Source organism: Hemicordylus capensis, chromosome 7 (assembly GCF_027244095.1).
Source record: "Hemicordylus capensis ecotype Gifberg chromosome 7, rHemCap1.1.pri, whole genome shotgun sequence".
In the NCBI taxonomy this organism is placed as follows: Eukaryota; Metazoa; Chordata; class Lepidosauria; order Squamata; family Cordylidae; genus Hemicordylus; species Hemicordylus capensis.
Genome location: NC_069663.1, coordinates 6,246,924 through 6,256,827, shown reverse-complemented (window position 1 = coordinate 6,256,827; position 9,904 = coordinate 6,246,924). Strand labels below are relative to the sequence as shown.

At 47.0% G+C, this 9,904-nt stretch overlaps 1 long non-coding RNA gene across 1 annotated transcript; it reads left to right on the top strand.

Moving 5' to 3' along the window:
* The first annotated feature begins 238 nt into the window (after positions 1–238).
* Positions 239–2,274, top strand: LOC128332683 (uncharacterized). Its single transcript, XR_008310720.1, has 3 exons — positions 239–302; positions 570–761; positions 1,056–2,274. It is a non-coding gene; the product is annotated as an uncharacterized LOC128332683 (long non-coding RNA).
* The last annotated feature ends 7,630 nt before the right edge of the window (positions 2,275–9,904 follow it).

Genomic DNA, 9,904 nt, shown 5'->3' with positions numbered 1-9,904 from the left:
CAGAAGGGTGTGGAGGGGCAGGAGCTGTTCCCTCCCCAGGAGGACTGGCCCAGTGCGTGTTAGCGAGGTCTCTTTGCTTAATTTCCTCCCAAGGTGACATAAGAGTCCCTGGAGGAATGGCTCAAATTGTCAGTCCCAGAGGGAGCAGAGAGGGGAGGACTTCCTCTCCTGAATGATTGGGTTGTCCATGCACAGTGTCCTGAACTGTGGTCCCATTTCCTTCCACCCTTGTTTTTTAGGTCACCTGGTCCACAAAAAGGGCAGCATCCTCACTGAAGGGAACATAGAGACCTTCCATGCTGGTAAGTGCCGGTTTCTGGGTGGGAAGGGGAAGTTTCTGTGAGGGGAGAGGCCTAGATTTAGGGACCACAGAGCTGGAATGGGCCACCTGTCCCGTCAAATGGAAGGTCCCGCTTGCATCCTCAGGGATGCTCAGCAGTAGGCTTTCCCAGAGTGCAGGGGAGAAAGAGTCAGGACTTGCGCCCTCTTGGTGTGGAAATGGTGGGGCTTGGCCAAGGGTGGGGTGATTTCTTCATGCCATTTCTGAACCTTCTCCTTCATCCCTCCAGCGCTGGAGAGCTTGCTTGGCGACCATGACCCCGAGGTCGGGAGAGTTGCCTGCAAGACAGAGAAGATCGTGAAGAAGGCCTTTTCCCTCCACTCCCGGCACGGGCTGCGGGCTGCCGTTCGGCGCTTGTGGGCGGGCTGTAAGAAGAAGAGACACCCGCCAGAGTACGGTGATCTCTCCACCTGACCGACTGGTGAGCAGACCAAGGCAGGGCTTCACTTGAAGGGGCCCCGATGGTTAGGGAGGGGGCTGGGGCTACAGGAAGGGTGGGCAGGAATCTGGGCAACCCTCCCTCGTGTTGGAATGCCATCTTCGGCCCTTGTGTCTGGTTGTACCAGTAGCCAAAGGGAAAGAGGAAAGATCTCTCTTCCCTCTGGGAAATGAGGACACAAATATTCTGCCAGGAGTCCCTGGTGCTTGGTGGTGTCATGGGGGAGAGTGTGAGAAGACCCCCCATCTCTGAACCAATGTCCTCCTCTCTTTCCAGGAACAACAGCCCCGTGCTCTCCCCTTGAAGATCAGCAGCTGAAGGGAGGTTCAGGAAAGACCGTGCAGCGCAGGGGCCTCCCAGAAGACCTCCTCCAACTGCGTGGACACAAGATCTGTCCACAAGAAGACATCCAGCAGGGAAGTGCAGTTCTGTCTGAGGAGTGAGGGGGAAGCAGGCTCCACTCCCCTGGCCCAAGGAAGCCCCGCCTCTGGGGTGCAGAAGCCCCTCCCCTTGCTTCTGCTGGCAGGCAGTGGGAGGAGGCTACAGGACCACCCTGCCCCCAAGTGGCCCTTTGGAACCATTCTTGGGCTTCCCTTGGGTCCGGGGAGGCTGTGTGGCCCCAGCAGGAGGGCAAGGTCCCTCCATTCCCACCAGCTGGCCAGGGAGCACCCCCTCCTCCTTCCACCTTTCTCCCCTTCCCCAGCGTCCTGGCTTCCCCTGGCAGGGGAAGCACCATCCAGGCATCCGCCCCCTCCCCTGCCGAGGGTGTGCTCCTCCCCCCCTCCACTCCCGCAGCCACGCCTCACTCCCCCCTCCGCTCCCTCCTCCTTCCTCCCAAACCGGTGCAGCAGCAGAGGAGCCTGGGAGACTCTGGGGCCCCCCTGCAGCCCCAGTAGCGCCCCCTGGTGCTGCCCGGTGGCAGGCCAGAGAATCCTCCTCTCCCTCCTGCTCCATGCTGTGGCTGCACAGTGGGGAGCCCGAATTCTCTGGCTTGCCCCCCCATCAACCCCCACCCCACTGCCCGATCCCCGCTTGCTGGGCTGCCGGAGTGGAAAGGGAGGAGGAACAGGGCAACCCCACTGACACTGCTTTGTGCTTCTTGCAGGCATGTGCTGCTGCTGGGAGGCTGGAGGAGTCGATCCGCCCCAGAAGAGGAGACCACGTGAACATGCCTGCAAGGAGCGGGGGGGTGGGTGGGGGCTGGCTGGGACTCCCCCCAATTTTGTTTGCCCTGCCATTCCCTTGTTCCGTGTGACCCTGGGCTTCCTCCCTTCCCTCCCTCCTTCACCCTCCTTCCCAGGGACAGAATGGGCTTTGCTGGTCGCCCTGTTGGGGGCCGAGTAGGAATTTTTGGCTTTCCAACAGATTGGCCAAGATGGAAAGTTTTTTTGCCTACTCCATTCTGTCCTGTTTTGTTTCCTTTAGTTAGAAAGTTAAGTGACGACTTGTAACCTATTTAAGTATATTAATAAAGTTGCCCCTTTTGTTCAAAACATGTCTGAGTTCCTCTTTTCTTCTCGTCTCCCTTGGAGCGTTTGTGCCCACAGACTCCCAAGCTCACCTCTTGGCTGAGGGAGACGCTGCTACACTGCTACAGGTCCATGCAAATGCCTCTTGCTTTCAAGCACTCACTCAGACCATTGGCTTGGATCACTCCAGAGGAGCCCACTTGAGGCCTGCCGCCAATGAGGTTTGCTGAGCACAGGATCCTGGGAGCAAGCTGCACCTTCCAATCGAGTGCCCGGAAAGCACAGCCTTGGCAAGGCCTGGCAAGCTTACAAACCATCACTGACTGCCTCCAATACAGCCAAATATGACATGTGATTCCATTCCAGTGATTAAAAAGTCCTGCCAAGTATGAAATGCCATTTGTGCAGGAAGAAGGCCTTGACCTCCTCTTGTGCTCTTCACATTTCTGTTTTGAATGCGTATTTGCTTCCTTCCTGTGCTCTGTAATAAGAAGCTGGCAGGGATCAAGAGTTCACAGCTCCCGTTTGACAGTTTGGTCTGGTTGGGGAAAGAGTCCTGCTGTTTGGTTTTTGGAGGGAGGAGAAGGTTGGATTGGATTGGTTTGGTGTTTTTTTTAAAGGGGGGGAGCTCGCATTAATTTTGATTGGTTGGTTTGTTTTTTCCCCCAAATTCAATTTTTATTATTTTTAACAATATTAATATGTCATTTATTACGAATAGACAAAAGTGGACTTCCCGCACACATCTCTTCGTGAATCATCAGCTATAAAGTTCACCCTTGCTATAATAATAGTTCAAAACATAAATTTAAATCCTTACAAACACAGCTAATCTATCCAACCTGCAGGTTTTTTTACTAAATTCCAAACCCTGCTGTAAAGTCCATAGTAGGAAAATAGTTCTTTAGATACAACAAGAATGGTTTCCAATCTTCTTTGAAGCATTCCAAATTTTGGTCTCTTATTAGTGTTGTAAGTTTTGCCATCTCCGCATATTCCAAAAATTTTATCAGCCAATCTTCTTTTGAAGGCACTTCATTACTCCTCCATTTCTGTGCATATATAATTCTAGCCGCCTCCGAAGCGTACATAAAAAGCGTTGAATTACTTGTAGAAATTGCACCTTCTATTATTCCCAGCAGGAAGGATTCTGGCCTCTTAGGAAATGTCATTTTAAATATTTTCTTTAACTCATTATATATCATCTCCCAATATGCTTTAGCCTTCCCACAGCTCCACCACATAGGAAAAAAAGTGCCTTCAGACTGTCCACACTTCCAACATTTGTTTGATACATTTTTATACATTAATGCCAATTTTTTGGGTGTCAGATACCATCTATACATCATTTTGTAATAATTTTCTCTTAAAGCATAACATGCAGTCAATTTTAAATCGGTTAGTTTCGGAAAATTGGAGGGGGGGAAGAGAATAAAAGGAGGCTCGCCTGCAGCAGAAAGTTAGTGAAAGCTGGAGGAAGAGTTTAAAGTTGGCGCTAAAGCTGGAATTAGAGCTGACTAGGAGTAAGACCCTGAGGCTATTCACATGATAGTCCTGGGATGCGGAGGGCGGGCAGTGGGGTAGGCAGAGTCCAACTAATTCCCCCCCTCCAGATGATTCTTCTGCTTTTCTTCAGGTATACTACCATGCGCTCACATGATCCTCACTGCTCCCAGCAGTGTGGATCTTTGGAGGCTGGGATGACACATCCCAACCTTTGGATATCCCACAATGCATAGTGTGTCGAGCGTGGTGCATTGGGGGACAGGAACATATGAAGCTGCCAGTCAGACCATTGGTCCATCTAGCTCAGTATTGCCTACACAGACTGGCAGCAGCTTCTCCAAGGTTGCAGGCAGGAATCTCTCTCAGTCCTATCTTGGAGATGCTGCCAGGGGGGGAACCTGGAACCTCGATGCTCTTCCCAGAGCGGCTCCATCCCCTGATGGGGAATCTCTTATAGTGCTCACACGTCTAATCTCCCATTGAAATGAAACCAAGGCAGACACTGCTCAGCTAAGGGGGGAAGACACGCTTGCTACCACAAGACCAGCTCTCCTCTCCTCTGAGACGGGCTGTCTAGGCACCCATCTCTGTGTGCACTCAGGCAACAAGCAGCCTGAGCACCCATCTGATCCCAGTGCCGGGGTAAAGGGCACGCTCGCACCCTAAACTTTGTCTAAAGGCCGGGCTTCAAAGTGGGGTTAGGCGGGCCAGCAGCACCGTAAGCCATAGGGATGCCTGCGCTGCAGACAAGCAGCCTGGGTTAAACTGCTTCTGGGAACCGTCTTCCTGAGAAACATAGCTAGAACAGTGAAGAGGGAAGCAGACGCAGGAGAGAACTGGCCCCCACCCCCACCCCGATCAGTTAAGAGCAGAGAGCTGGAAATCACGGAGCTGGAATTGCATCTGCTTTGCTCGCAGAAGGTCCCAGGTTTGATCCCTGTCGTCTCCTAAATCTCCTTCCTTGCAATTTCACCCCATGGAATTTCTAATCCAATTTCTAATCCAGTCCTCGGGGGCAACAGAGAAAAGCTGCCTGTGACCTTGGAGAGCTGCTTCCAGTCAGAATAGACAATATTGTGCCAGAAAGCTCTGAGCCAGGCGGACCCAGGGTCTGACTTGGTATAAGGCAACTTCCTATGTTTCTACTGGGGGCAGGACCAGAGTTGTGAAGGCCTGGAAGGATGGTCTTCAAATACCCAGAAGATCATGGAAGGAGGAGGGAGGAGTTCAAGAGATGCATCATGACATTTCACAACAGAAACGGAAGAGGAGCAATGTTATACCCATTGTGAAGCACTAAAAAGGACTGTAGAAATGATCAATTCTGAGTGTGTTTTCTCTTATGCAAACTACTTGCCTTCCCTTGGCACATTATGGTTGCTGCACAAGGGTGTGGTCTGATTTCGTTGCACATCTCGACTGTATGCTAGAACACTAACTCATCATTCGAAGGTCAGGGGTCCTCATATTTGGGTCTCCAGATGATACTGAACTACAACATCCCTGGCCACCATGGCCTTATAGAAGAAGGAACAGACTGGTTCTCTGTTGCTCCTTAGGGCTGGGCTACTAGAATCCATGGGTTGAAATGGCAAGGAAGCAGATTTAGGCTAGGCATTAGGAAGAATTTCTTAATTGTAAGAGCTGTTCGACAGCGAAGCAGTCTCCCTCATGCAGTGGTAGGCTTTCCTTTGCTGGAGGTTTTCAAACAGAGGCTGGACAGGCATCTGTCTGAGCTGCTGTAGCAGTTTCCTGCACGGAGTAGGGGACTGAAGAACTCTAAGGTACCTTCCAACTCTGACATTCTATGATCCTGTGATTCTATGGGAGTTGTACATAGGAACATAGGAAGCTGTCTTATACCAAGCCGGACCATTGGTCTGCTTAGCTCACTATTGTCTATACGTGTTGGAGATGGAGTTCCAGTGCATCGACCTTTTGCACCAACTAACCTAATGGCAACTAGGGGCATTGGGATCAGAGGGAGCTAGTCAGGGTCTCCTCACCTGTCCCTGCTTGCCTCTACTCTATGAACCCTGCTTTGACTCCTCAGGTACCTCCTGTGGTGAGTCAATCTTCTTTGTTTCCTCCTAGAGAGATGATGGAGACATATCCCCCTCTCTCTCCCTGATTGATTGATTGATTGATTAAGTGCTGTCAAGTCTGTGTCGACTCTTAGCGACCACATAGATAGATTCTCTCCAGGATGATCTGTCTTCAACTTGGCCTTTAAGGTCTCTCAGTGGTGCATCCATTGCTGTCGTGATCAGGTCCATCCACCTTGCTGCTGGCCATTTTCTTCTCTTGCCTTCAGCTTTCCCCAGCATTATGGACTTCTCAAGGGAGCTGGGTTTTCGCATAATGTGTCCAAAGTATGATAGTTTGAGCCTGGTCATTTCTGCCTTGAGTGAAAATTCTGGATTGGTTTGTTCTGTGATCCATTTGTTTATTTTCCTGGCTGTCCATGGTATCCTCAAAAGTCTTCTCTAGCACCAAAGTTCAAAAGTGTCAATACTTTTTCTATCTTGCTTCTTAAAAATCCAGCTTTTGCATCCACAGAGTGTCACGGGGAAAACAATTGTCCAAACTATTCTAATCTCTGTAGGTATAGACACTTCATGGCATCTAAATATCTTTCCCAAGGCCTTTATTACAACTCTGCAAAGTGCTAGTTGAATAAATGATGATGATGATGATGATGATGATGATGATGATGATGATGCTTAGTACCGCAAGACCAGCTCTCCTTCTCAAACAACTTGTGGGAATCCAAATTTAAGAAGAATTTAAGAACGCGCCTGCCTTGGACGCTCTCTGCCCCGAAGCTTCCCACATGGCCAGTTTGGTGCATTAGCAATATTTTCAGAATTGTGGACCGCCTCCCCCTATTCAGATTGCAAGTAAGATTTCATTCATTCATTCATTTGATTTTTATACTACCCTTTCAAAAATGGCTCAGGGCGGTTTACACAGAGGAATAATAAATAACGAAATAAGATGGATCCCTGTCCCTGAAGGGCTAACACTCTAAAAAGAAACATAAGATAGACACCAGCAAAAGTCACTGGAGGGATGCTGTCCTGGGGATGGATAGGGCCAGTTACTCTCCCCCTGCTAAATAAAGAGAATCACCACGTTAAAAGGTGCCTCTTTGCCTAGTTAGCAGGGTATTGCTCATGCTCTTCCCCAGGAAAAAAACCACACATTTATTCTATGCAGAAACCACATGCTTTTTTAAAAACAAAAACAAGTTTTACCACAAGCAAGCATTGTGTAAGACTATGTGTAAGACAAATCCTATGATATTTATTTAGACTGCCTTCCTGCCTTCCTAATGTCCACCACCCTCTTGCCATTTTAAGCAAATCCAGACTCACAGTTCCATCAAAAATGTCCAGGTTTTCAGTTTTAAACATTTTCCCCCTCTGTTTCAAAACACTTAGGACTTCACTGTGAATATAGGAACTTAGGAACATCAGAAGCTGCTCTATATTGAGTCAGGCCCTTGGTCCATCTAGCTCAGTATTGTCTACACAGACTGGCAGCAGCTTTTCCAAGTTTACAGGCAAGGGTTTCATATGCTTTCGTAGTTTGTTGGTTCAATAAAAAAATCTTGTCCTAAAAAATAAAATAAAAAATCTTGTCCTAAAATCTTGTCCTAAAAATAAAAAAAAATCTTGTCCTGTCTTGGAGATGCTGCCAGGGAGGGAATGTGGAACCTTCTGCATGCAGTTTTCAAACATTATTCCCTAAAGGAGCATTTTATTGTCCCTTGGACTGTGTTAGGGATGGGGCTGTATTTCAGTGGTAGAGTATCTGCTTAAAGATGCTGAAGGTCCCAGGTTCAATCCCTGGCATCTACAGGGAGAGCTGGGGAAAACTCTTGCCTGAAACTCTGGAGTGCCACTGCTAGACAGAATAGACAATATTGAGATAGATTGGGGTTCCCAACAGGGGGTACTAGTACCCCTAGGGGTACTTCAAAGGCTATTGGAAGAGCCAGCGTGGTGTAGTGGTTAGAGTGCTGGACTAGGACCGGGGAGACTTGAGTTCAAATCCCCATTCAGCCATGATACTAGCTGGGTGACTCTGGGCCAGTCGCTTCTCCCTCAGCCTAACCTACTTCACAGGGTTGTTGTGAAGAGAAACTTAAGTATGTAGTAAACTGCTTTGGGCTGCTTGGAGGAAGAGCAGGATATAAATGTTAATAATAATAATAATAATAATAATAATATCATTATTATTAATTATTAAAAATAATAATAATTATTATTATTACAAGACAGGTCTCACCAGAGGAGCCAGACAAAGAGTGCCTCTCCCATCAACAATATGGTGAGACGTAACTTTAATAAATCTATACCGGATTGGTCATCGCCCGGGTCAACAAGGACCGCGCCAGGTGCTATAGTCCCGGGACATCTGGTGGCAAGTGGGCTACAGGACTCAGGATCTTCAGTTGAGCAACCAGGGCTGGAGACAGCAAAGCTACTGGAAGAAACGTCGCTTAACCGAAAAAAATATACAAAAAATGCCAAGAAGGAAATAATGATCTGCTATTACAAGTCTAGTCCAACTTGAAGAGGTTATTTAAAAAGAATGTACCAAATTTGGAAAGAGAAGCATCCAGATACAGAAATAACAGAACAAAGGCTAGCAGACCAGAGAAGATTCAGAATAAGAAATAAAGTATTCACAGGAGTTGAGCTGGAAGAACTGCAAAGAGCAACACAGGCTCAAGATATGGAAGAAGAATTACCACCAACTGAAGCAGTTGCTCAGGCGCAGATGGAGGAGGTGTTGGAAATAGAGGATACCACCGTTGCTGAACTGTTTTAAAATTAAAACCAGGCAACCTCCCCTTTGCCTTCACCTCAAAAACCCAAATGCCGTTTAACAGGAAAGCAAGAAGAACTAAAGCAAAAAATAACTGAGCACATGAAGCAAACAACCACCAGGGTTCGGCTTCCCGCTCTAAAAACAGTTGCCAAAAAACAACTTGCTCAGGCATTAAAAGATGTCAATGCTGCACTTGCAGAAATAACAACCAATAATTTGCAAGAAACAAACCAACTCATGTACAGTGCAGCAACAATAACAACACAAGAGCTCGGATAGAAGATCAGTGGACCTGTAAAAAAAGAAAGCAGTACATCACATAAAAGGAAGATTTGATTAGAAAATAAAATCTCCAGGCTTAGATCAGATGCTAGTAAATTGAAAGATATGACAGACAAGAAGCTGAAGAAAGAAAACACCAAACAGTATCTGATCCAAAAATACCACCTAGATTCAAGGAAAATGAGAGAAGTCCTGGAAATAATAAAGCAGCAAATAACAGCAGTATCAAAGAAGATTAGCAGATATGAAGCCAGAATTACACAACACAGGCAGAATCTCCAATTCCAGTCGAATCAGAGACGTTTCTACCAAAGCATAGAAGGAGAAACTGCAAGAAACGTAGAAACGCCAAATAAAGAAGAAACAGTGCAATTCTGGCGGAATTTTTGGGACAATCCAATAGATTATAATAAAAAAGCAGGCTGGATGAAAGAAGTCAAAAAATGTAACCAACAAATGCAAGATCTAATAATAACACCAGAATTAATCAGTGAAAGAGCAAAGAAAATTAAAAATTGGACTGCGCCAGGCGACGATGAACTGCATGGCTTCTGGCTTAAACACCTAACAAGCCTTCATAAACAACTATCAAAACAGTTCAATCACATTTTGCAAGGAGGTGATATTGAACAATGGCTAACAACTGGGAAAACTCATCTCATCATGAAAGACCCAGCAAAAGGTGCAGTTCCAAGTAATTATAGACCGATAACCTGCCTGCCAACCATGTTCAAATTTTTAACTGGAATAATAGCAGATGAAGTGATGCAACACTTATTAACTAACAAACAGCTTCCAGTTGAACAGAAAGGAAATTGCCCGAACACCAGAGGCACAAAAGACCAGCTGCTGATTGACAAAATGATCTTAGAAAACTGCAAGAGAAGAAAAACCAATCTAAGTGTTGCATGGATTGACTACAAGAAAGCCTTCGATTCATTGCCTCACACATGGATACTAAAATGTTTAGAAACAACTGGTGTCAGCAAAAACATTCAGATATTTATTTAAAAAGCAATGAGCATGTGG